The sequence below is a fragment of the Festucalex cinctus genome, chromosome 1, assembly GCF_051991245.1.
Source record: "Festucalex cinctus isolate MCC-2025b chromosome 1, RoL_Fcin_1.0, whole genome shotgun sequence".
NCBI classification, from domain to species: domain Eukaryota; kingdom Metazoa; phylum Chordata; class Actinopteri; order Syngnathiformes; family Syngnathidae; genus Festucalex; species Festucalex cinctus.
This window is the reverse complement of record NC_135411.1, coordinates 61,690,467-61,713,732: the sequence shown is the minus strand read 5'-3', so window position 1 is coordinate 61,713,732 and position 23,266 is coordinate 61,690,467. Positions and strand designations below refer to the sequence as shown.

Below are 23,266 nucleotides of genomic sequence, written 5' to 3'. Positions count from 1 at the left end.
AAATAAGAATGGAGAGCTGATGGTGGCCATGCTTTGCGTGACAAGGAGGTATTGAGGAATTGTAGATTCTGATGAATGAGCCACATTTTTTTTATTTCCTACTTTTGATTAAGATTGGGAATGCTCCAAAATATCCTTCAAGCCGGATTTGAACCAGCGACCTAAAGATTTCAGCAGAGAACATCGACAGTCCTCCGCTCTACCAACTGAGCTATCGAAGGGTTCTGACTGCTTGCTATAGAACGTCTGAGGAATGGGGAAAAATAACATGAATGGGGAGCCGATAGCGGGTATACTTTGCGTGACAAGGAGGTATTGAGGAATTATAGATTTCGTAGATTCTGATGAATGAGCCAAAATGTTTTTTATTTCCTACCTTTGATTAAGATTGGGAATGCTCCAAAATATCCTTCAAGCCGGATTTGAACCAGCGACCTAAGGATTCCAGCAGAGAACATCTACAGTCCTCCGCTCTACCAACTGAGCTATTGAAGGTTGCTTGCTACTTCTTAGAACATCTGAGGAATGGGGAAAAATAACAAGAATGGAGAGCTGACGTTGGGGGAATGCTTTGCGTGACAAGGAGGAATTGAGGAATTATAGATTTCGTAGGTTCTGATGAATGAGCCACAATTATTTTTATTTCCTACTTTTGATTAAGATTGGGAATGCTCCAAAATATCCTTCGAGCCGGATTTGAACCAGCGACCTAATGATTTCAGCTGAGATCATCTAAAGTCCTCCGCTCTACCAACTGAGCTATCGAAGGGTGGTGGCTGCTTGCAAGAACATCTGAGGAATGAGGAAAAATAACAAGAATGGAGCTGATCGTGGGTATGCTTTGCGTGACAAGGAGGTATTGAGGAATTATAGATTTCGTAGATTCTGATGAATGAGCCACAATTATTTTTATTTCCTACTTTTGATTAAGATTGGGAATGCTCCAAAATATCCTTCGAGCCGGATTTGAACGAGCGACCTAAGGTTTTCAGCTGAGATCGTCTCCAGTCCTCCGCTCTACCAACTGAGCTATCGAAGGGTGCTGGCTGCTTGCTAGAACATCTGAGGAATGAGGAAAAATAACAAGAATGGAGCTGATCGTAGGTATGCTTTGCGTGACAAGGAGGTATTGAGGAATTGTAGATTTCGTAGGTTCTGATGAATGAGCCACAATTATTTTTATTTCCTACTTTTGATTAAGATTGGGAATGCTCCAAAACATCCTTCGAGCCGGATTTGGAACAGCGACCTAAGAATTTCAGCTGAGATCATCTACAGTCCTCCGCTCTACCAACTGAGCTATCGAAGGGTGCTGACTGCTTGCTAGAACGTCTGAGGAATGGGGAAAAATAACATGAATGGAGAGCCGATGGTGTGTATGCTTTGCGTGACAAGGAGGTATTGAGGAATTGTAGATTTCGTAGGTTCTGATGAATGAGCCACAATTATTTTTATTTCCTACTTTTGATTAAGATTGGGAATGCTCCAAAACATCCTTCGAGCCGGATTTGGAACAGCGACCTAAGGATTTCAGCTGAGATCATCTACAGTCCTCCGCTCTACCAACTGAGCTATTGAAGGTTGCTTGCTACTTCTTAGAACATCTGAGGAATGGGGAAAAAGAACAAGAATGGAGAGCTGACGTTGGGGGAATGCTTTGCGTGACAAGGAGGTATTGAGGAATTATAGATTTCGTAGGTTCTGATGAATGAGCCACAATTATTTTTATTTCCTACTTTCGATTAAGATTGGGAATGCTCCAAAATATCCTTCGAACCGGATTGAAACCAGCAACCTAAGGATTTCAGCTGAGATCATCTACAGTCCTCCACTCTACCAACTGAGCTATCGAAGGTTTCGTGCTCCTTCTTAGAACATCTGAGGAATGGGGAAAATTAAGAATGGCGAGCTGACGGTCGGTATCTTTGCGTGACAAGGAGGAATTGAGGAATTATAGATTTCGTAGGTTCTGATGAATGAGCCAAAATGTTTTTTATTTCCTACTTTTGATTAAGATTGGGAATGCTCCAAAAAAAACCTTCAAGCCGGATTTGAACCAGCGACCTAAGGATTACAGCTGAGATCATCTACAGTCCTCCGCTCTACCAACTGAGCTATCAAAGGGTGCTGGCTGCTTGCTAGAACATCTGAGGAATGAGGAAAAATAACAAGAATGGAGCTGATAGTGGGTATGCTTTGCGTGACAAGGAGGTATTGAGGAATTATAGATTTCGCAGGTTCTGATGAATGAGCCAAAATGTTTTTTATTTCCTACTTTTGATTAAGATTGGGAATGCTCAAAAAAAAACCTTCAAGCCGGATTTGAACCAGTGACCTAGGGATTTCAGCTGAGATCATCTACAGTCCTCCGCTCTACCAACTGAGATATCGAAGGGTGCTGGCTGTTTGCTAGAACATCTGAGGAATGAGGAAAAATAACAAGAATGGAGCTGATAGTGGGTATGCTTTGCGTGACAAGGACGTATTGAGGAATTATAGATTTCGTAGATTCTGATGAATGAGCCACAATTATTTTTATTTCCTCCTTTTGATTAAGATTGGGAATGCTCCAAAACATCCTTAGAGCCGGATTTGAACCAGTGACCTAAGGATTTCAGCTGAGATCAACTATAGTCCTCCGCCCTACCAACTGAGCTCTCGAAGGGTGCGGCCTGAGTGCTCGAACGTCTGAGGAATGGGGAAAACTAACATGAATGGAGAGCTGATGGTGTGTATGCTTTGCGTGACAAGGAGGTATTGAGGAATTATAGATTTCGTAGGTTCTGATGAATGAGCCACAATTATTATTTCCTACTTTTGATTAAGATTGGGAATGCTACAAAATTTCCTTCGAGCCGGATTTTAACCAGCGACCTAAGGATTCCAGCAGAGAACGTCTCCAGTCCTCCGCTCTACCAACTGAGCTATCGAAGGTTGCTTGCTTCTTCTGAGAACATCTGAGGAATGGGGAAAAATAACAAGAATGGAGAGCTGATGTTGGGGGAATGCTTTGCGTGACAAGGAGGTATTGAGGAATTATAGATTTCGTAGGTTCTGATGAATGAGTCACAATTATTATTATTTCCTACTTTTGATTAAGATTGGGAATGCTCCAAAATATCCTTCGATCCGGATTTTCACCAGCGACCTAAGGATTCCAGCAGAGAACATCTACAGTCCTCCGCTCTACCAACTGAGCTTTTGAAGGTTGCTTGCTCCTTCTTAGAACATCTTAGGAATGGGGAAAAATAATAAGAATGGAGAGCTGATGTTGGGGGAATGCTTTGCGTGACAAGGAGGTATTGAGGAATTATAGATTTCGTAGGTTCGGACGAATGAGCCACAATTATTTTTATTTCCTACTTTTGATTAAGATTGGCAATGCTCCAAAATATCCTTCGAGCCGGATTTTAACCAGCGACATAAGGATTTCAGCTGAGATAATCTACAGTCCTACGCTCTGCCAACTGAGCTATCGCAAGGGTGCTCCCTGCTTGCTAGAACGTCTGAGGAATGGGGAAAAATAACGAATGGAGAGCCGATGGTGGGTATGATTTGCGTGACAAGTATGGAATTAAGGAATTATAGATTTCGTAGGTTCTAATGAAAGGGCCAAAATGTTTTTTATTTCCTACTTTTGATTAAGATTGGGAATGCTCCAAAAAAATCCTTTAAGCCGGATTTGAACCAGCGACCTAAGGATTTCAGCTGAGATCATCTACAGTCCTGCACTCTACCAACTGAGCTATCGAAGGGTGCTGGATGCTTGCTAGAACATCTGAGGAATGAGGAAAAATAACAAGAATGGAGATGATGGTTGGTATGCTTTGCGTGACAAGGAGGTATTGAGGAATTATAGATTTCATAGATTCTGATGAATGAGCCACAATTATTTTTATTTCCTCCTTTTGATTAAGATTGGGAATGCTCCAAAACATCCTTCGAACCGGATTTGAACCAGCGACCTAAGGACTTCAGCTGAGATCATCTACAGTCCTGCGCTCTACCAACTGAGCTATCGAAGGGTGCTGACTGTTTGCTAGAACGTCTGAGGAATGAGGAAAAATAACAAGAATGGAGCGCTGATGTTGGGGGAATGCTTTGCGTGACAAGGAGGTATTGAGGAATTATAGATTTCGTAGGTTCTGATGAATGCGCCACAATTGTTTTTATTTGCTCCTTTTGATTAAGATTGGCAATGCTCAAAAATATCCTTCGAGCCGGATTTGAACTAGCGACCTAAGGATTTCAGCTGAGATCATCTACAGTCCTCCGCTCTACCAACTGAGCTATCAAAGGGTGCTGACTGTTCGCTAGAACGTCTGAGGAATGAGGAAAAATAACAAGAATGGAGCGCTGATGGTGTGTATGCTTTGCGTGACAAGGAGGTATTGAGGAATTATAGATTTCGGAGGTTCTGATGAATGAGCCACAATTATTTTTATTTCCTCCTTTTGATTAAGATTGGAAATGCTCCAAAATATCCTTCGAGCCAGATTTTAACCAGCGACCTCAGGATTTCAGCTGAGATCATCTACAGTCCTCCGCTCTACCAACTGAGCTATCGAAGGGTGCTGGCTGCTTGCTAGAACATCTGAGGAATGAGGAAAAATAACAAGAATGGAGCTGATCGTGGGTATGCTTTGCGTGACAAGGAGGTATTGAGGAATTATAAGATTTCATAGATTCTGATGAATGAGCCACAATTATTTTTATTTCCTCCTTTTGATTAAGATTGGGAATGCTCCAAAACATCCTTCGAGCCGGTTTTGAACCAGTGACCTAAGGATTTCAGCTGAGATCATCGACAGTCCTCCGCTCTACTAACTGAGCTATCGAAGGGTGCTGACTGCTTGCTAGAACGTCTGAGGAATGGGGAAAATTAACAATGACGAGCTGACGGTCGGTATCTTTGCGTGACAAGGAGGAATTGAGGAATTATAGATTTCGTAGATTCTGATGAATGAGCCAAAATGTTTTTTATTTCCTACTTTTGATTAAGATTGGGAATGCTCCAAAATATCATTCAAGCCGGATTTGAACCAGAGACCCAAGGATTCCAGCAGAGTACATCTACAGTCCTCCGCTCTACCAACTGAGCTATTGAAGGTTGCTTGCTACTTCTTAGAACATCTGAGGAATGGGGAAAAACAACATGAATGGAGAGCCGATGGTGGGTATGCTTTGCGTGACAAGGAGGTATTGAGGAAATATAGATTTCGTAGGTTCTGATGAATGAGCCAAAATGTTTTTTATTTCCTACTTTGGATTAAGATTGGGAATGCTCCAAAAAAAACCTTCATTCCGGATTTGAACCAGCGACCTAAGGATTTCAGCTGAGATCATCTACAGTCCTCCGCTCTACCAACTGAGCTATCAAAGGGTGCTGGCTGCTTGCTAGAACATCTGAGGAATGAGGAAAAATAACAAGAATGGAGCTAATGGTGGGTATGCTTTGCGTGACAAGGAGGTATTGAGGAATTTTAGATTTCGTAGGTTCTGATGAATGAGCCACAATTATTTTTATTTCCTCCTTTTGATTAAGATTGGGAATGGGCCAAAACATCCTTCGAGCCGGATTTGAACCAGCGACCTAAGGATTTCAGCTGAGATCATCTACAGGCCTCCGCTCTAACAACTGAGCTATCGAAGGGTGCGGATTGCTTGCTAGAACGTCTGAGGAATGGGGAATACTAACATGAATGGAGAGCTGATGGTGTGTATGCTTTGCGTGACAAGGAGGTATTGAGGAATTATAGATTTCGTAGGTTCTGATGAATGAGCCACAATTATTATTTCCTACTTTTGATTAAGATTGGGAATGCTACAAAATCTCCTTCGAGCCGGATTTCAACTATCGACCTAAGGATTCCAGCAGAGAACGTCTCCAGTCCTCCGCTCTACCAACTGAGCTATCGAAGGTTGCTTGCTCCTTCTTAGAACATCTGTGGAATGGGGAAAAATAACAAGAATGGAGAGCTGATGTTGGGGGAATGCTTTGCGTGACAAGGAGGTATTGAGGAATTTTAGATTTCGTAGGTTCTGATGAATGAGCCACAATTATTTTTATTTCCTCCTTTTGATTAAGATTGGGAATGGGCCAAAACATCCTTCGAGCCGGATTTGAACCAGCGACCTAAGGATTTCAGCTGAGATCATCTACAGGCCTCCGCTCTAACAACTGAGCTATCGAAGGGTGCGGATTGCTTGCTAGAACGTCTGAGGAATGGGGAATACTAACATGAATGGAGAGCTGATGGTGTGTATGCTTTGCGTGACAAGGAGGTATTGAGGAATTATAGATTTCGTAGGTTCTGATGAATGAGCCACAATTATTATTTCCTACTTTTGATTAAGATTGGGAATGCTACAAAATCTCCTTCGAGCCGGATTTCAACTATCGACCTAAGGATTCCAGCAGAGAACGTCTCCAGTCCTCCGCTCTACCAACTGAGCTATCGAAGGTTGCTTGCTCCTTCTTAGAACATCTGAGGAATGGGGAAAAATAACAAGAATGGAGAGCTGATGTTGGGGGAATGCTTTGCGTGACAAGGAGGTATTGAGGAATTATAGATTTCGTAGGTTCTGATGAATGAGTCACAATTATTATTATTTCCTACTTTTGATTAAGATTGGGAATGCTCCAAAATATCCTTCGATCCGGATTTTCACCAGCGACCTAAGGATTCCAGCAGAGAACATCTACAGTCCTCCGCTCTACTAACTGAGCTTTTGAAGGTTGCTTGCTCCTTCTTAGAACATCTTAGGAATGGGGAAAAATAAGAATGGAGAGCTGATGTTGGGGGAAGGCTTTACGTGACAAGGAGCTATTGAGGAATTATAGATTTCGTAGGTTCTGATGAATGAGCCACAATTATTTTTATTTCCTACTTTTGATTAAGATTGGGAATGCTCCAAAATATCCTTCGAGCCGGATTTGAACCAGCGACCTAAGGATTTCAGCTGAGATTATCTACAGTCCGCTCTACCAACTGAGCTATCGAAGGGTGCTGGCCGCTTGCAAGAACATCTGAGGAATGGGGAAAAACAACAAGAATGGAGAGCTGATGGTGTGTATGCTTTGCGTGACAAGGAGGTATTGAGGAATTATAGATTTCGTAGGTTCGAATGAGTGAGCCAAAATGCTTTTTATTTCCTACTTTTGATTAAGATTGGGAATGCTCCCAAATAAATCCTTCAAGCCGGATGTGAACCAGCGACCTAAGGATTTCAGCTGAGATCATCTACAGTACTCCGTTCTACCAACTGAGCTATCGAAGGGTGCTGGCTGCTTGCTAGAACATCTGAGGAATGAGGAAAAATAACAAGAATGGAGCTGATCGTGGGTATGCTTTGCGTGACAAGGAGGTATTGAGGAATTATAGATTTCGTAGGTTCTGATGAATGAGCCACAATTATTTTTATTTCCTCCTTTTGATTAAGATTGGGAATGCTCCAAAACATCCTTCGAGCCGGATTTGAACCAGTGACCTAAGGATTTCAGCTGAGAACATCTACAGTCCTCCGCTCTACCAACTGAGCTATCGAAGGGTGCGGACTGCTTGCTAGAACGTCTGAGGAATGGGGAAAACTAACATGAATGGAGAGCTGATGGCGTGTATGCTTTGCGTGACAAGGAGGTATTGAGGAATTATAGATTTCGTAGGTTCTGATGAATGAGCCAAAATGTTTTTTATTTCCTACTTTTGATTAAGATTGGGAATGCTCCAAAATAACCTTCAAGCCGGATTTGAACCAGCAACCTAAGGTTTTCAGCTGAGATCGTCTACAGTCCTCCGCTCTACCAACTGAGCTATCGAAGGGTGCTGGCTGCTTGCTAGAACATCTGAGGAATGAGGAAAAATAACAAGAATGGAGCTGATCGTGGGTATGCTTTGCGTGACAATGAGGTATTGAGGAATTATAGATTTCGTAGATTCTGAAGAATGAGCCACAATTATTTTTATTTCCTACTTTTGATTAAGATTGGGAATGCTCCAAAAGATCCTTCGAGCCGGATTTGAACCAGCGACCTAAGGATTTCAGCTGAGATCATCTACAGTCCTCCGCTCTACCAACTGAGCTATCGAAGGTTACTTGCTCCTTCTTAGAACATCTGAGGAATGGGGAAAAATAAGAATGTTGAGGGAATGCTTTACGTGACAAGGAGGTATTGAGGAATTATAGATTTCTTAGGTTCTGATGAATGAGCCACAATTATTTTTATTTCCTCCTTTTGATTAAGATTGGGAATGGTCCAAAACATCCTTCGAGCCGGATTTGAACCAGCGACCTAAGGATTTCAGCTGAGATCATCTACAGTCCTGCGCTCTACCAACTGAGCTATCGAAGGTTACTTGCTCCTTCTTAGAACATCTGAGGAATGGGGAAAAATAAGAATGTTGAGCTGATGTTGGGGGAATGCTTTGCATGACAAGGAGGTATTGAGGAATTATAGATTTCTTAGGTTCTGATGAATAAGCCACAATTATTTTTATTTCCTCCTTTTGATTAAGATTGGGAATGGTCCAAAACATCCTTCGAGCCGGATTTGAACCAGCGACCTAAGGATTTCAGCTGAGATCATCTACAGTCCTCCGCTCTACCAACTGAGCTATCGAAGGGTGCTGGCTGCTTGCTAAAACATCTGAGGAATGAGGAAAAATAACAAGAATGGAGCTGATCGTGGGTATGCTTTGCGTGACAAGGAGGTATTGAGGAATTATAGATTTCGTAGGTTCTGATGAATGAGCCACAATTATTTTTATTTCCTACTTTTGGTTAAGATTGGGAATGCTCCAAAACATCCTTCGAGCCAGATTTGAACCAGCGACCTAAGGATTTCAGCTGAGATCATCTACAGTTCTCCGCTCTACCATCTGAGCTATCGAAGGGTACTCGCTACTTGCTAGAACGTCTGAGGAATGGGGAAAAATAACATGAATGGAGAGCCGATGGTGGGTATGCTTTGCGTGACAAGAAGGTATTGAGGAATTATAGATTTCGTAGGTTCTAATGAATGGGCCAAAATGTTTTTTATTTCCTACTTTTGATTAAGATTGGGAATGCTCCAAAAATATCCTTCAAGCCGGATTTGAATCAGCAACCTAAGGATTTCAGCTGAGATCATCTACAGTCCTCCGCTCTACCAACTGAGCTATCGAAGGGTGCTCGCTGCTTGCTAGAACATCTGAGGAATGAGGAAAAATAACAAGAATGGAGCTGATTGTGGGTATGCTTTGCGTGACAAGGAGGTATTGAGGAATTATAGATTTCATAGATTCTGATGAATGAGCCACAATTATTTTTATTTCCTCCTTTTGATTAAGATTGGGAATGCTCCAAAAGATCCTTCGAGCCGGATTTGAACCAGCGACCTAAGGATTTCAGCTGAGATCATCTACAGTCCTCCGCTCTACCAACTGAGCTATCGAAGGTTACTTGCTCCTTCTTAGAACATCTGAGGAATGGGGAAAAATAAGAATGTTGAGGGAAAGCTTTGCGTGACAAGGAGGTATTGAGGAATTATAGATTTCTTAGGTTCTGATGAATGAGCCACAATTATTTTTATTTCCTCCTTTTGATTAAGATTGGGAATGGTCCAAAACATCCTTCGAGCCGGATTTGAACCAGCGACCTAAGGATTTCAGCTGAGATCATCTACAGTCCTCCGCTCTACCAACTGAGCTATCGAAGGTTACTTGCTCCTTCTTAGAACATCTGAGGAATGGGGAAAAATAAGAATGTTGAGCTGATGTTGGGGGAATGCTTTGCATGACAAGGAGGTATTGAGGAATTATAGATTTCTTAGGTTCTGATGAATAAGCCACAATTATTTTTATTTCCTCCTTTTGATTAAGATTGGGAATGGTCCAAAACATCCTTCGAGCCGGATTTGAACCAGCGACCTAAGGATTTCAGCTGAGATCATCTACAGTCCTCCGCTATACCAACTGAGCTATCAAAGGGTGCTGGCTGCTTGCTAAAACATCTGAGGAATGAGGAAAAATAACAAGAATGGAGCTGATCGTGGGTATGCTTTGCGTGACAAGGAGGTATTGAGGAATTATAGATTTCGTAGGTTCTGATGAATGAGCCACAATTATTTTTATTTCCTACTTTTGGTTAAGATTGGGAATGGTCCAAAACATCCTTCGAGCCAGATTTGAACCAGCGACCTAAGGATTTCAGCTGAGATCATCTACAGTTCTCCGCTCTACCATCTGAGCTATCGAAGGGTGCTCGCTGCTTGCTCGAACGTCTGAGGAATGGGGAAAAATAACATGAATGGAGAGCCGATGGTGGGTATGCTTTGCGTGACAAGAAGGTATTGAGGAATTATAGATTTCGTAGGTTCTAATGAATGGGCCAAAATGTTTTTTATTTCCTACTTTTGATTAAGATTGGGAATGCTCCAAAAATATCCTTCAAGCCGGATTTGAATTAGCAACCTAAGGATTTCAGCTGAGATCATCTACAGTCCTCCGCTCTACCAACTGAGCTATCGAAGGTTACTTGCTCCTTCTTAGAACATCTGAGGAATGGGGAAAAATAAGAATGTTGAGGGAAAGCTTTGCGTGACAAGGAGGTATTGAGGAATTATAGATTTCTTAGGTTCTGATGAATGAGCCACAATTATTTTTATTTCCTCCTTTTGATTAAGATTGGGAATGGTCCAAAACATCCTTCGAGCCGGATTTGAACCAGCGACCTAAGGATTTCAGCTGAGATCATCTACAGTCCTCCGCTCTACCAACTGAGCTATCGAAGGTTACTTGCTCCTTCTTAGAACATCTGAGGAATGGGGAAAAATAAGAATGTTGAGCTGATGTTGGGGGAATGCTTTGCATGACAAGGAGGTATTGAGGAATTATAGATTTCTTAGGTTCTGATGAATAAGCCACAATTATTTTTATTTCCTCCTTTTGATTAAGATTGGGAATGGTCCAAAACATCCTTCGAGCCGGATTTGAACCAGCGACCTAAGGATTTCAGCTGAGATCATCTACAGTCCTCCGCTCTACCAACTGAGCTATCGAAGGGTGCTGGCTGCTTGCTAAAACATCTGAGGAATGAGGAAAAATAACAAGAATGGAGCTGATCGTGGGTATGCTTTGCGTGACAAGGAGGTATTGAGGAATTATAGTTTTCGTAGGTTCTGATGAATGAGCCACAATTATTTTTATTTCCTACTTTTGGTTAAGATTGGGAATGGTCCAAAACATCCTTCGAGCCAGATTTGAACCAGCGACCTAAGGATTTCAGCTGAGATCATCTACAGTTCTCCGCTCTACCATCTGAGCTATCGAAGGGTGCTCGCTGCTTGCTCGAACGTCTGAGGAATGGGGAAAAATAACATGAATGGAGAGCCGATGGTGGGTATGCTTTGCGTGACAAGAAGGTATTGAGGAATTATAGATTTCGTAGGTTCTAATGAATGGGCCAAAATGTTTTTTATTTCCTACTTTTGATTAAGATTGGGAATGCTCCAAAAATATCCTTCAAGCCGGATTTGAATCAGCAACCTAAGGATTTCAGCTGAGATCATCTACAGTCCTCCGCTCTACCAACTGAGCTATCGAAGGGTGCTCGCTGCTTGCTAGAACATCTGAGGAATGAGGAAAAATAACAAGAATGGAGCTGATTGTGGGTATGCTTTGCGTGACAAGGAGGTATTGAGGAATTATAGATTTCATAGATTCTGATGAATGAGCCACAATTATTTTTATTTCCTCCTTTTGATTAAGATTGGGAATGCTCCAAAAGATCCTTCGAGCCGGATTTGAACCAGCGACCTAAGGATTTCAGCTGAGATCATCTACAGTCCTCCGCTCTACCAACTGAGCTATCGAAGGTTACTTGCTCCTTCTTAGAACATCTGAGGAATGGGGAAAAATAAGAATGTTGAGGGAAAGCTTTGCGTGACAAGGAGGTATTGAGGAATTATAGATTTCTTAGGTTCTGATGAATGAGCCACAATTATTTTTATTTCCTCCTTTTGATTAAGATTGGGAATGGTCCAAAACATCCTTCGAGCCGGATTTGAACCAGCGACCTAAGGATTTCAGCTGAGATCATCTACAGTCCTCCGCTCTACCAACTGAGCTATCGAAGGTTACTTGCTCCTTCTTAGAACATCTGAGGAATGGGGAAAAATAAGAATGTTGAGCTGATGGGGGGAATGCTTTGCATGACAAGGAGGTATTGAGGAATTATAGATTTCTTAGGTTCTGATGAATAAGCCACAATTATTTTTATTTCCTCCTTTTGATTAAGATTGGGAATGGTCCAAAACATCCTTCGAGCCGGATTTGAACCAGCGACCTAAGGATTTCAGCTGAGATCATCTACAGTCCTCCGCTATACCAACTGAGCTATCGAAGGGTGCTGGCTGCTTGCTAAAACATCTGAGGAATGAGGAAAAATAACAAGAATGGAGCTGATCGTGGGTATGCTTTGCGTGACAAGGAGGTATTGAGGAATTATAGATTTCGTAGGTTCTGATGAATGAGCCACAATTATTTTTATTTCCTACTTTTGGTTAAGATTGGGAATGGTCCAAAACATCCTTCGAGCCAGATTTGAACCAGCGACCTAAGGATTTCAGCTGAGATCATCTACAGTTCTCCGCTCTACCATCTGAGCTATCGAAGGGTGCTCGCTGCTTGCTCGAACGTCTGAGGAATGGGGAAAAATAACATGAATGGAGAGCCGATGGTGGGTATGCTTTGCGTGACAAGAAGGTATTGAGGAATTATAGATTTCGTAGGTTCTAATGAATGGGCCAAAATGTTTTTTATTTCCTACTTTTGATTAAGATTGGGAATGCTCAAAAAAAAAACCTTCAAGCCGGATTTGAACCAGTGACCTAGGGATTTCAGCTGAGATCATCTACAGTCCTCCGCTCTACCAACTGAGATATCGAAGGGTGCTGGCTGCTTGCTAGAACATCTGAGGAATGAGGAAAAATAACAAGAATGGAGCTGATCGTGGGTATGCTTTGCGTGACAAGGACGTATTGAGGAATTATAGATTTCGTAGATTCTGATGAATGAGCCACAATTATTTTTATTTCCTCCTTTTGATTAAGATTGGGAATGCTCCAAAACATCCTTAGAGCCGGATTTGAACCAGTGACCTAAGGATTTCAGCTGAGATCAACTATAGTCCTCCGCCCTACCAACTGAGCTCTCGAAGGGTGCGGACTGAGTGCTCGAACGTCTGAGGAATGGGGAAAACTAACATGAATGGAGAGCTGATGGTGTGTATGCTTTGCGTGACAAGGAGGTATTGAGGAATTATAGATTTCGTAGGTTCTGATGAATGAGCCACAATTATTATTTCCTACTTTTGATTAAGATTGGGAATGCTACAAAATTTCCTTCGAGCCGGATTTTAACCAGCGACCTAAGGATTCCAGCAGAGAACGTCTCCAGTCCTCCGCTCTACCAACTGAGCTATCGAAGGTTGCTTGCTTCTTCTTAGAACATCTGAGGAATGGGGAAAAATAACAAGAATGGAGAGCTGATGTTGGGGGAATGCTTTGCGTGACAAGGAGGTATTGAGGAATTATAGATTTCGTAGGTTCTGATGAATGAGTCACAATTATTATTATTTCCTACTTTTGATTAAGATTGGGAATGCTCCAAAATATCCTTCGATCCGGATTTTCACCAGCGACCTAAGGATTCCAGCAGAGAACATCTACAGTCCTCCGCTCTACCAACTGAGCTTTTGAAGGTTGCTTGCTCCTTCTTAGAACATCTTAGGAATGGGGAAAAATAATAAGAATGGAGAGCTGATGTTGGGGGAATGCTTTGCGTGACAAGGAGGTATTGAGGAATTATAGATTTCGTAGGTTCTGACGAATGAGCCACAATTATTTTTATTTCCTACTTTTGATTAAGATTGGCAATGCTCCAAAATATCCTTCGAGCCGGATTTTAACCAGCGACATAAGGATTTCAGCTGAGATAATCTACAGTCCTTCGCTCTGCCAACTGAGCTATCGCAAGGGTGCTCCCTGCTTGCTAGAACGTCTGAGGAATGGGGAAAAATAACGAATGGAGAGCCGATGGTGGGTATGATTTGCGTGACAAGTATGGAATTAAGGAATTATAGATTTCGTAGGTTCTAATGAAAGGGCCAAAATGTTTTTTATTTCCTACTTTTGATTAAGATTGGGAATGCTCCAAAAAAATCCTTTAAGCCGGATTTGAACCAGCCACCTAAGGATTTCAGCTGAGATCATCTACAGTCCTGCACTCTACCAACTGAGCTATCGAAGGGTGCTGGATGCTTGCTAGAACATCTGAGGAATGAGGAAAAATAACAAGAATGGAGATGATGGTTGGTATGCTTTGCGTGACAAGGAGGTATTGAGGAATTATAGATTTCATAGATTCTGATGAATGAGCCACAATTATTTTTATTTCCTCCTTTTGATTAAGATTGGGAATGCTCCAAAACATCCTTCGAACCGGATTTGAACCAGCGACCTAAGGACTTCAGCTGAGATCATCTACAGTCCTGCGCTCTACCAACTGAGCTATCGAAGGGTGCTGACTGTTTGCTAGAACGTCTGAGGAATGAGGAAAAATAACAAGAATGGAGCGCTGATGTTGGGGGAATGCTTTGCGTGACAAGGAGGTATTGAGGAATTATAGATTTCGTAGGTTCTGATGAATGAGCCACAATTGTTTTTATTTGCTCCTTTTGATTAAGATTGGCAATGCTCAAAAATATCCTTCGAGCCGGATTTGAACTAGCGACCTAAGGATTTCAGCTGAGATCATCTACAGTCCTCCGCTCTACCAACTGAGCTATCAAAGGGTGCTGACTGTTCGCTAGAACGTCTGAGGAATGAGGAAAAATAACAAGAATGGAGCGCTGATGGTGTGTATGCTTTGCGTGACAAGGAGGTATTGAGGAATTATAGATTTCGGCGGTTCTGATGAATGAGCCACAATTATTTTTATTTCCTCCTTTTGATTAAGATTGGAAATGCTCCAAAATATCCTTCGAGCCAGATTTTAACCAGCGACCTCAGGATTTCAGCTGAGATCATCTACAGTCCTCCGCTCTACCAACTGAGCTATCGAAGGGTGCTGGCTGCTTGCTAGAACATCTGAGGAATGAGGAAAAATAACAAGAATGGAGCTGATCGTGGGTATGCTTTGCGTGACAAGGAGGTATTGAGGAATTATAAGATTTCATAGATTCTGATGAATGAGCCACAATTATTTTTATTTCCTCCTTTTGATTAAGATTGGGAATGCTCCAAAACATCCTTCGAGCCGGATTTGAACCAGTGACCTAAGGATTTCAGCTGAGATCATCGACAGTCCTCCGCTCTACTAACTGAGCTATCGAAGGGTGCTGACTGCTTGCTAGAACGTCTGAGGAATGGGGAAAATTAACAATGACGAGCTGACGGTCGGTATCTTTGCGTGACAAGGAGGAATTGAGGAATTATAGATTTCGTAGATTCTGATGAATGAGCCAAAATGTTTTTTATTTCCTACTTTTGATTAAGATTGGGAATGCTCCAAAATATCATTCAAGCCGGATTTGAACCAGAGACCCAAGGATTCCAGCAGAGTACATCTACAGTCCTCCGCTCTACCAACTGAGCTATTGAAGGTTGCTTGCTACTTCTTAGAACATCTGAGGAATGGGGAAAAACAACATGAATGGAGAGCCGATGGTGGGTATGCTTTGCGTGACAAGGAGGTATTGAGGAAATATAGATTTCGTAGGTTCTGATGAATGAGCCAAAATGTTTTTTATTTCCTACTTTGGATTAAGATTGGGAATGCTCCAAAAAAAACCTTCATTCCGGATTTGAACCAGCGACCTAAGGATTTCAGCTGAGATCATCTACAGTCCTCCGCTCTACCAACTGAGCTATCAAAGGGTGCTGGCTGCTTGCTAGAACATCTGAGGAATGAGGAAAAATAACAAGAATGGAGCTACTGGTGGGTATGCTTTGCGTGACAAGGAGGTATTGAGGAATTTTAGATTTCGTAGGTTCTGATGAATGAGCCACAATTATTTTTATTTCCTCCTTTTGATTAAGATTGGGAATGGGCCAAAACATCCTTCGAGCCGGATTTGAACCAGCGACCTAAGGATTTCAGCTGAGATCATCTACAGTCCTCCGCTCTACCAACTGAGCTATCGAAGGTTACTTGCTCCTTCTTAGAACATCTGAGGAATGGGGAAAAATAAGAATGTTGAGCTGATGGGAGGAATGCTTTGCATGACAAGGAGGTATTGAGGAATTATAGATTTCTTAGGTTCTGATGAATAAGCCACAATTATTTTTATTTCCTCCTTTTGATTAAGATTGGGAATGGTCCAAAACATCCTTCGAGCCGGATTTGAACCAGCGACCTAAGGATTTCAGCTGAGATCATCTACAGTCCTCCGCTATACCAACTGAGCTATCGAAGGGTGCTGGCTGCTTGCTAAAACATCTGAGGAATGAGGAAAAATAACAAGAATGGAGCTGATCGTGGGTATGCTTTGCGTGACAAGGAGGTATTGAGGAATTATAGATTTCGTAGGTTCTGATGAATGAGCCACAATTATTTTTATTTCCTACTTTTGGTTAAGATTGGGAATGGTCCAAAACATCCTTCGAGCCAGATTTGAACCAGCGACCTAAGGATTTCAGCTGAGATCATCTACAGTTCTCCGCTCTACCATCTGAGCTATCGAAGGGTGCTCGCTGCTTGCTCGAACGTCTGAGGAATGGGGAAAAATAACATGAATGGAGAGCCGATGGTGGGTATGCTTTGCGTGACAAGAAGGTATTGAGGAATTATAGATTTCGTAGGTTCTAATGAATGGGCCAAAATGTTTTTTATTTCCTACTTTTGATTAAGATTGGGAATGCTCAAAAAAAAAACCTTCAAGCCGGATTTGAACCAGTGACCTAGGGATTTCAGCTGAGATCATCTACAGTCCTCCGCTCTACCAACTGAGATATCGAAGGGTGCTGGCTGCTTGCTAGAACATCTGAGGAATGAGGAAAAATAACAAGAATGGAGCTGATCGTGGGTATGCTTTGCGTGACAAGGACGTATTGAGGAATTATAGATTTCGTAGATTCTGATGAATGAGCCACAATTATTTTTATTTCCTCCTTTTGATTAAGATTGGGAATGCTCCAAAACATCCTTAGAGCCGGATTTGAACCAGTGACCTAAGGATTTCAGCTGAGATCAACTATAGTCCTCCGCCCTACCAACTGAGCTCTCGAAGGGTGCGGACTGAGTGCTCGAACGTCTGAGGAATGGGGAAAACTAACATGAATGGAGAGCTGATGGTGTGTATGCTTTGCGTGACAAGGAGGTATTGAGGAATTATAGATTTCGTAGGTTCTGATGAATGAGCCACAATTATTATTTCCTACTTTTGATTAAGATTGGGAATGCTACAAAATTTCCTTCGAGCCGGATTTTAACCAGCGACCTAAGGATTCCAGCAGAGAACGTCTCCAGTCCTCCGCTCTACCAACTGAGCTATCGAAGGTTGCTTGCTTCTTCTTAGAACATCTGAGGAATGGGGAAAAATAACAAGAATGGAGAGCTGATGTTGGGGGAATGCTTTGCGTGACAAGGAGGTATTGAGGAATTATAGATTTCGTAGGTTCTGATGAATGAGTCACAATTATTATTATTTCCTACTTTTGATTAAGATTGGGAATGCTCCAAAATATCCTTCGATCCGGATTTTCACCAGCGACCTAAGGATTCCAGCAGAGAACATCTACAGTCCTCCGCTCTACCAACTGAGCTTTTGAAGGTTGCTTGCTCCTTCTTAGAACATCTTAGGAATGGGGAAAAATAATAAGAATGGAGAGCTGATGTTGGGGGAATGCTTTGCGTGACAAGGAGGTATTGAGGAATTATAGATTTCGTAGGTTCTGACGAATGAGCCACAATTATTTTTATTTCCTACTTTTGATTAAGATTGGCAATGCTCCAAAATATCCTTCGAGCCGGATTTTAACCAGCGACATAAGGATTTCAGCTGAGATAATCTACAGTCCTACGCTCTGCCAACTGAGCTATCGCAAGGGTGCTCCCTGCTTGCTAGAACGTCTGAGGAATGGGGAAAAATAACGAATGGAGAGCCGATGGTGGGTATGATTTGCGTGACAAGTATGGAATTAAGGAATTATAGATTTCGTAGGTTCTAATGAAAGGGCCAAAATGTTTTTTATTTCCTACTTTTGATTAAGATTGGGAATGCTCCAAAAAAATCCTTTAAGCCGGATTTGAACCAGCCACCTAAGGATTTCAGCTGAGATCATCTACAGTCCTGCACTCTACCAACTGAGCTATCGAAGGGTGCTGGATGCTTGCTAGAACATCTGAGGAATGAGGAAAAATAACAAGAATGGAGATGATGGTTGGTATGCTTTGCGTGACAAGGAGGTATTGAGGAATTATAGATTTCATAGATTCTGATGAATGAGCCACAATTATTTTTATTTCCTCCTTTTGATTAAGATTGGGAATGCTCCAAAACATCCTTCGAACCGGATTTGAACCAGCGACCTAAGGACTTCAGCTGAGATCATCTACAGTCCTGCGCTCTACCAACTGAGCTATCGAAGGGTGCTGACTGTTTGCTAGAACGTCTGAGGAATGAGGAAAAATAACAAGAATGGAGCGCTGATGTTGGGGGAATGCTTTGCGTGACAAGGAGGTATTGAGGAATTATAGATTTCGTAGGTTCTGATGAATGAGCCACAATTGTTTTTATTTGCTCCTTTTGATTAAGATTGGCAATGCTCAAAAATATCCTTCGAGCCGGATTTGAACTAGCGACCTAAGGATTTCAGCTGAGATCATCTACAGTCCTCCGCTCTACCAACTGAGCTATCAAAGGGTGCTGACTGTTCGCTAGAACGTCTGAGGAATGAGGAAAAATAACAAGAATGGAGCGCTGATGGTGTGTATGCTTTGCGTGACAAGGAGGTATTGAGGAATTATAGATTTCGGCGGTTCTGATGAATGAGCCACAATTATTTTTATTTCCTCCTTTTGATTAAGATTGGAAATGCTCCAAAATATCCTTCGAGCCAGATTTTAACCAGCGACCTCAGGATTTCAGCTGAGATCATCTACAGTCCTCCGCTCTACCAACTGAGCTATCGAAGGGTGCTGGCTGCTTGCTAGAACATCTGAGGAATGAGGAAAAATAACAAGAATGGAGCTGATCGTGGGTATGCTTTGCGTGACAAGGAGGTATTGAGGAATTATAAGATTTCATAGATTCTGATGAATGAGCCACAATTATTTTTATTTCCTCCTTTTGATTAAGATTGGGAATGCTCCAAAACATCCTTCGAGCCGGATTTGAACCAGTGACCTAAGGATTTCAGCTGAGATCATCGACAGTCCTCCGCTCTACTAACTGAGCTATCGAAGGGTGCTGACTGCTTGCTAGAACGTCTGAGGAATGGGGAAAATTAACAATGACGAGCTGACGGTCGGTATCTTTGCGTGACAAGGAGGAATTGAGGAATTATAGATTTCGTAGATTCTGATGAATGAGCCAAAATGTTTTTTATTTCCTACTTTTGATTAAGATTGGGAATGCTCCAAAATATCATTCAAGCCGGATTTGAACCAGAGACCCAAGGATTCCAGCAGAGTACATCTACAGTCCTCCGCTCTACCAACTGAGCTATTGAAGGTTGCTTGCTACTTCTTAGAACATCTGAGGAATGGGGAAAAACAACATGAATGGAGAGCCGATGGTGGGTATGCTTTGCGTGACAAGGAGGTATTGAGGAAATATAGATTTCGTAGGTTCTGATGAATGAGCCAAAATGTTTTTTATTTCCTACTTTGGATTAAGATTGGGAATGCTCCAAAAAAAACCTTCATTCCGGATTTGAACCAGCGACCTAAGGATTTCAGCTGAGATCATCTACAGTCCTCCGCTCTACCAACTGAGCTATCAAAGGGTGCTGGCTGCTTGCTAGAACATCTGAGGAATGAGGAAAAATAACAAGAATGGAGCTACTGGTGGGTATGCTTTGCGTGACAAGGAGGTATTGAGGAATTTTAGATTTCGTAGGTTCTGATGAATGAGCCACAATTATTTTTATTTCCTCCTTTTGATTAAGATTGGGAATGGGCCAAAACATCCTTCGAGCCGGATTTGAACCAGCGACCTAAGGATTTCAGCTGAGATCATCTACAGGCCTCCGCTCTAACAACTGAGCTATCGAAGGGTGCGGATTGCTTGCTAGAACGTCTGAGGAATGGGGAATACTAACATGAATGGAGAGCTGATGGTGTGTATGCTTTGCGTGACAAGGAGGTATTGAGGAATTATAGATTTCGTAGGTTCTGATGAATGAGCCACAATTATTATTTCCTACTTTTGATTAAGATTGGGAATGCTACAAAATCTCCTTCGAGCCGGATTTCAACTATCGACCTAAGGATTCCAGCAGAGAACGTCTCCAGTCCTCCGCTCTACCAACTGAGCTATCGAAGGTTGCTTGCTCCTTCTTAGAACATCTGAGGAATGGGGAAAAATAACAAGAATGGAGAGCTGATGTTGGGGGAATGCTTTGCGTGACAAGGAGGTATTGAGGAATTTTAGATTTCGTAGGTTCTGATGAATGAGCCACAATTATTTTTATTTCCTCCTTTTGATTAAGATTGGGAATGGGCCAAAACATCCTTCGAGCCGGATTTGAACCAGCGACCTAAGGATTTCAGCTGAGATCATCTACAGGCCTCCGCTCTAACAACTGAGCTATCGAAGGGTGCGGATTGCTTGCTAGAACGTCTGAGGAATGGGGAATACTAACATGAATGGAGAGCTGATGGTGTGTATGCTTTGCGTGACAAGGAGGTATTGAGGAATTATAGATTTCGTAGGTTCTGATGAATGAGCCACAATTATTATTTCCTACTTTTGATTAAGATTGGGAATGCTACAAAACCTCCTTCGAGCCGGATTTCAACTATCGACCTAAGGATTCCAGCAGAGAACGTCTCCAGTCCTCCGCTCTACCAACTGAGCTATCGAAGGTTGCTTGCTCCTTCTTAGAACATCTGAGGAATGGGGAAAAATAACAAGAATGGAGAGCTGATGTTGGGGGAATGCTTTGCGTGACAAGGTGGTATTGAGGAATTATAGATTTCGTAGGTTCTGATGAATGAGTCACAATTATTATTATTTCCTACTTTTGATTAAGATTGGGAATGCTCCAAAATATCCTTCGATCCGGATTTTCACCAGCGACCTAAGGATTCCAGCAGAGAACATCTACAGTCCTCCGCTCTACTAACTGAGCTTTTGAAGGTTGCTTGCTCCTTCTTAGAACATCTTAGGAATGGGGAAAAATAAGAATGGAGAGCTGATGTTGGGGGAAGGCTTTACGTGACAAGGAGCTATTGAGGAATTATAGATTTCGTAGGTTCTGATGAATGAGCCACAATTATTTTTATTTCCTACTTTTGATTAAGATTGGGAATGCTCCAAAATATCCTTCGAGCCGGATTTGAACCAGCGACCTAAGGATTTCAGCTGAGATTATCTACAGTCCGCTCTACCAACTGAGCTATCGAAGGGTGCTGGCCGCTTGCAAGAACATCTGAGGAATGGGGAAAAACAACAAGAATGGAGAGCTGATGGTGTGTATGCTTTGCGTGACAAGGAGGTATTGAGGAATTATAGATTTCGTAGGTTCGAATGAGTGAGCCAAAATGCTTTTTATTTCCTACTTTTGATTAAGATTGGGAATGCTCCCAAATAAATCCTTCAAGCCGGATTTGAACCAGCGACCTAAGGATTTCAGCTGAGATCATCTACAGTACTCCGTTCTACCAACTGAGCTATCGAAGGGTGCTGGCTGCTTGCTAGAACATCTGAGGAATGAGGAAAAATAACAAGAATGGAGCTGATCGTGGGTATGCTTTGCGTGACAAGGAGGTATTGAGGAATTATAGATTTCGTAGGTTCTGATGAATGAGCCACAATTATTTTTATTTCCTCCTTTTGATTAAGATTGGGAATGCTCCAAAACATCCTTCGAGCCGGATTTGAACCAGTGACCTAAGGATTTCAGCTGAGAACATCTACAGTCCTCCGCTCTACCAACTGAGCTATCGAAGGGTGCGGACTGCTTGCTAGAACGTCTGAGGAATGGGGAAAACTAACATGAATGGAGAGCTGATGGCGTGTATGCTTTGCGTGACAAGGAGGTATTGAGGAATTATAGATTTCGTAGGTTCTGATGAATGAGCCAAAATGTTTTTTATTTCCTACTTTTGATTAAGATTGGGAATGCTCCAAAATAACCTTCAAGCCGGATTTGAACCAGCAACCTAAGGTTTTCAGCTGAGATCGTCTACAGTCCTCCGCTCTACCAACTGAGCTATCGAAGGGTGCTGGCTGCTTGCTAGAACATCTGAGGAATGAGGAAAAATAACAAGAATGGAGCTGATCGTGGGTATGCTTTGCGTGACAATGAGGTATTGAGGAATTATAGATTTCGTAGATTCTGATGAATGAGACACAATTATTTTTATTTCCTACTTTTGATTAAGATTGGGAATGCTCCAAAAGATCCTTCGAGCCGGATTTGAAACAGCGACCTAAGGATTTCAGCTGAGATCATCTACAGTCCTCCGCTCTACCAACTGAGCTATCGAAGGTTACTTGCTCCTTCTTAGAACATCTGAGGAATGGGGAAAAATAAGAATGTTGAGGGAATGCTTTACGTGACAAGGAGGTATTGAGGAATTATAGATTTCTTAGGTTCTGATGAATGAGCCACAATTATTTTTATTTCCTCCTTTTGATTAAGATTGGGAATGGTCCAAAACATCCTTCGAGCCGGATTTGAACCAGCGACCTAAGGATTTCAGCTGAGATCATCTACAGTCCTGCGCTCTACCAACTGAGCTATCGAAGGTTACTTGCTCCTTCTTAGAACATCTGAGGAATGGGGAAAAATAAGAATGTTGAGCTGATGTTGGGGGAATGCTTTGCATGACAAGGAGGTATTGAGGAATTATAGATTTCTTAGGTTCTGATGAATAAGCCACAATTATTTTTATTTCCTCCTTTTGATTAAGATTGGGAATGGTCCAAAACATCCTTCGAGCCGGATTTGAACCAGCGACCTAAGGATTTCAGCTGAGATCATCTACAGTCCTCCGCTCTACCAACTGAGCTATCGAAGGGTGCTGGCTGCTTGCTAAAACATCTGAGGAATGAGGAA

At 42.1% G+C, this 23,266-nt stretch overlaps 31 non-coding genes across 31 annotated transcripts; all 31 read right to left on the bottom strand.

Moving 5' to 3' along the window:
* Positions 1–133: 133 nt before the first annotated feature.
* On the bottom strand, positions 134–221 carry trnad-guc (transfer RNA aspartic acid (anticodon GUC)). The gene is given in 2 exon segments: positions 134–169; positions 185–221. It is a non-coding gene; the product is annotated as a tRNA-Asp (tRNA).
* Positions 222–407: 186 nt separating this feature from the next.
* trnay-gua (transfer RNA tyrosine (anticodon GUA)) lies at positions 408–495 on the bottom strand. Its single transcript is given in 2 exon segments — positions 408–443; positions 459–495. It is a non-coding gene; the product is annotated as a tRNA-Tyr (tRNA).
* Positions 496–951: 456 nt separating this feature from the next.
* Positions 952–1,039, bottom strand: trnas-gga (transfer RNA serine (anticodon GGA)). The gene is given in 2 exon segments: positions 952–987; positions 1,003–1,039. It is a non-coding gene; the product is annotated as a tRNA-Ser (tRNA).
* A 997-nt stretch (positions 1,040–2,036) lies between these two features.
* Positions 2,037–2,124, bottom strand: trnay-gua (transfer RNA tyrosine (anticodon GUA)). Its single transcript is given in 2 exon segments — positions 2,037–2,072; positions 2,088–2,124. It is a non-coding gene; the product is annotated as a tRNA-Tyr (tRNA).
* A 722-nt stretch (positions 2,125–2,846) lies between these two features.
* trnas-gga (transfer RNA serine (anticodon GGA)) lies at positions 2,847–2,934 on the bottom strand. Its single transcript is given in 2 exon segments — positions 2,847–2,882; positions 2,898–2,934. It is a non-coding gene; the product is annotated as a tRNA-Ser (tRNA).
* A 1,277-nt stretch (positions 2,935–4,211) lies between these two features.
* trnay-gua (transfer RNA tyrosine (anticodon GUA)) lies at positions 4,212–4,299 on the bottom strand. The gene is given in 2 exon segments: positions 4,212–4,247; positions 4,263–4,299. It is a non-coding gene; the product is annotated as a tRNA-Tyr (tRNA).
* Positions 4,300–4,754: 455 nt separating this feature from the next.
* trnad-guc (transfer RNA aspartic acid (anticodon GUC)) lies at positions 4,755–4,842 on the bottom strand. The gene is given in 2 exon segments: positions 4,755–4,790; positions 4,806–4,842. It is a non-coding gene; the product is annotated as a tRNA-Asp (tRNA).
* Positions 4,843–7,463: 2,621 nt separating this feature from the next.
* trnay-gua (transfer RNA tyrosine (anticodon GUA)) lies at positions 7,464–7,551 on the bottom strand. Its single transcript is given in 2 exon segments — positions 7,464–7,499; positions 7,515–7,551. It is a non-coding gene; the product is annotated as a tRNA-Tyr (tRNA).
* Positions 7,552–8,005: 454 nt separating this feature from the next.
* Positions 8,006–8,093, bottom strand: trnay-gua (transfer RNA tyrosine (anticodon GUA)). Its single transcript is given in 2 exon segments — positions 8,006–8,041; positions 8,057–8,093. It is a non-coding gene; the product is annotated as a tRNA-Tyr (tRNA).
* A 172-nt stretch (positions 8,094–8,265) lies between these two features.
* Positions 8,266–8,353, bottom strand: trnay-gua (transfer RNA tyrosine (anticodon GUA)). The gene is given in 2 exon segments: positions 8,266–8,301; positions 8,317–8,353. It is a non-coding gene; the product is annotated as a tRNA-Tyr (tRNA).
* Positions 8,354–8,536: 183 nt separating this feature from the next.
* Positions 8,537–8,624, bottom strand: trnay-gua (transfer RNA tyrosine (anticodon GUA)). The gene is given in 2 exon segments: positions 8,537–8,572; positions 8,588–8,624. It is a non-coding gene; the product is annotated as a tRNA-Tyr (tRNA).
* A 725-nt stretch (positions 8,625–9,349) lies between these two features.
* On the bottom strand, positions 9,350–9,437 carry trnay-gua (transfer RNA tyrosine (anticodon GUA)). The gene is given in 2 exon segments: positions 9,350–9,385; positions 9,401–9,437. It is a non-coding gene; the product is annotated as a tRNA-Tyr (tRNA).
* A 172-nt stretch (positions 9,438–9,609) lies between these two features.
* On the bottom strand, positions 9,610–9,697 carry trnay-gua (transfer RNA tyrosine (anticodon GUA)). The gene is given in 2 exon segments: positions 9,610–9,645; positions 9,661–9,697. It is a non-coding gene; the product is annotated as a tRNA-Tyr (tRNA).
* A 183-nt stretch (positions 9,698–9,880) lies between these two features.
* Positions 9,881–9,968, bottom strand: trnay-gua (transfer RNA tyrosine (anticodon GUA)). The gene is given in 2 exon segments: positions 9,881–9,916; positions 9,932–9,968. It is a non-coding gene; the product is annotated as a tRNA-Tyr (tRNA).
* A 715-nt stretch (positions 9,969–10,683) lies between these two features.
* trnay-gua (transfer RNA tyrosine (anticodon GUA)) lies at positions 10,684–10,771 on the bottom strand. Its single transcript is given in 2 exon segments — positions 10,684–10,719; positions 10,735–10,771. It is a non-coding gene; the product is annotated as a tRNA-Tyr (tRNA).
* Positions 10,772–10,954: 183 nt separating this feature from the next.
* On the bottom strand, positions 10,955–11,042 carry trnay-gua (transfer RNA tyrosine (anticodon GUA)). The gene is given in 2 exon segments: positions 10,955–10,990; positions 11,006–11,042. It is a non-coding gene; the product is annotated as a tRNA-Tyr (tRNA).
* Positions 11,043–11,767: 725 nt separating this feature from the next.
* Positions 11,768–11,855, bottom strand: trnay-gua (transfer RNA tyrosine (anticodon GUA)). The gene is given in 2 exon segments: positions 11,768–11,803; positions 11,819–11,855. It is a non-coding gene; the product is annotated as a tRNA-Tyr (tRNA).
* Positions 11,856–12,027: 172 nt separating this feature from the next.
* Positions 12,028–12,115, bottom strand: trnay-gua (transfer RNA tyrosine (anticodon GUA)). The gene is given in 2 exon segments: positions 12,028–12,063; positions 12,079–12,115. It is a non-coding gene; the product is annotated as a tRNA-Tyr (tRNA).
* A 181-nt stretch (positions 12,116–12,296) lies between these two features.
* trnay-gua (transfer RNA tyrosine (anticodon GUA)) lies at positions 12,297–12,384 on the bottom strand. The gene is given in 2 exon segments: positions 12,297–12,332; positions 12,348–12,384. It is a non-coding gene; the product is annotated as a tRNA-Tyr (tRNA).
* A 995-nt stretch (positions 12,385–13,379) lies between these two features.
* On the bottom strand, positions 13,380–13,467 carry trnas-gga (transfer RNA serine (anticodon GGA)). Its single transcript is given in 2 exon segments — positions 13,380–13,415; positions 13,431–13,467. It is a non-coding gene; the product is annotated as a tRNA-Ser (tRNA).
* A 1,277-nt stretch (positions 13,468–14,744) lies between these two features.
* trnay-gua (transfer RNA tyrosine (anticodon GUA)) lies at positions 14,745–14,832 on the bottom strand. Its single transcript is given in 2 exon segments — positions 14,745–14,780; positions 14,796–14,832. It is a non-coding gene; the product is annotated as a tRNA-Tyr (tRNA).
* A 455-nt stretch (positions 14,833–15,287) lies between these two features.
* Positions 15,288–15,375, bottom strand: trnad-guc (transfer RNA aspartic acid (anticodon GUC)). Its single transcript is given in 2 exon segments — positions 15,288–15,323; positions 15,339–15,375. It is a non-coding gene; the product is annotated as a tRNA-Asp (tRNA).
* A 723-nt stretch (positions 15,376–16,098) lies between these two features.
* trnay-gua (transfer RNA tyrosine (anticodon GUA)) lies at positions 16,099–16,186 on the bottom strand. The gene is given in 2 exon segments: positions 16,099–16,134; positions 16,150–16,186. It is a non-coding gene; the product is annotated as a tRNA-Tyr (tRNA).
* Positions 16,187–16,367: 181 nt separating this feature from the next.
* trnay-gua (transfer RNA tyrosine (anticodon GUA)) lies at positions 16,368–16,455 on the bottom strand. The gene is given in 2 exon segments: positions 16,368–16,403; positions 16,419–16,455. It is a non-coding gene; the product is annotated as a tRNA-Tyr (tRNA).
* A 995-nt stretch (positions 16,456–17,450) lies between these two features.
* trnas-gga (transfer RNA serine (anticodon GGA)) lies at positions 17,451–17,538 on the bottom strand. Its single transcript is given in 2 exon segments — positions 17,451–17,486; positions 17,502–17,538. It is a non-coding gene; the product is annotated as a tRNA-Ser (tRNA).
* A 1,277-nt stretch (positions 17,539–18,815) lies between these two features.
* On the bottom strand, positions 18,816–18,903 carry trnay-gua (transfer RNA tyrosine (anticodon GUA)). Its single transcript is given in 2 exon segments — positions 18,816–18,851; positions 18,867–18,903. It is a non-coding gene; the product is annotated as a tRNA-Tyr (tRNA).
* A 455-nt stretch (positions 18,904–19,358) lies between these two features.
* Positions 19,359–19,446, bottom strand: trnad-guc (transfer RNA aspartic acid (anticodon GUC)). The gene is given in 2 exon segments: positions 19,359–19,394; positions 19,410–19,446. It is a non-coding gene; the product is annotated as a tRNA-Asp (tRNA).
* Positions 19,447–22,067: 2,621 nt separating this feature from the next.
* Positions 22,068–22,155, bottom strand: trnay-gua (transfer RNA tyrosine (anticodon GUA)). The gene is given in 2 exon segments: positions 22,068–22,103; positions 22,119–22,155. It is a non-coding gene; the product is annotated as a tRNA-Tyr (tRNA).
* A 454-nt stretch (positions 22,156–22,609) lies between these two features.
* On the bottom strand, positions 22,610–22,697 carry trnay-gua (transfer RNA tyrosine (anticodon GUA)). Its single transcript is given in 2 exon segments — positions 22,610–22,645; positions 22,661–22,697. It is a non-coding gene; the product is annotated as a tRNA-Tyr (tRNA).
* Positions 22,698–22,869: 172 nt separating this feature from the next.
* trnay-gua (transfer RNA tyrosine (anticodon GUA)) lies at positions 22,870–22,957 on the bottom strand. The gene is given in 2 exon segments: positions 22,870–22,905; positions 22,921–22,957. It is a non-coding gene; the product is annotated as a tRNA-Tyr (tRNA).
* A 183-nt stretch (positions 22,958–23,140) lies between these two features.
* On the bottom strand, positions 23,141–23,228 carry trnay-gua (transfer RNA tyrosine (anticodon GUA)). Its single transcript is given in 2 exon segments — positions 23,141–23,176; positions 23,192–23,228. It is a non-coding gene; the product is annotated as a tRNA-Tyr (tRNA).
* Positions 23,229–23,266: the final 38 nt, after the last annotated feature.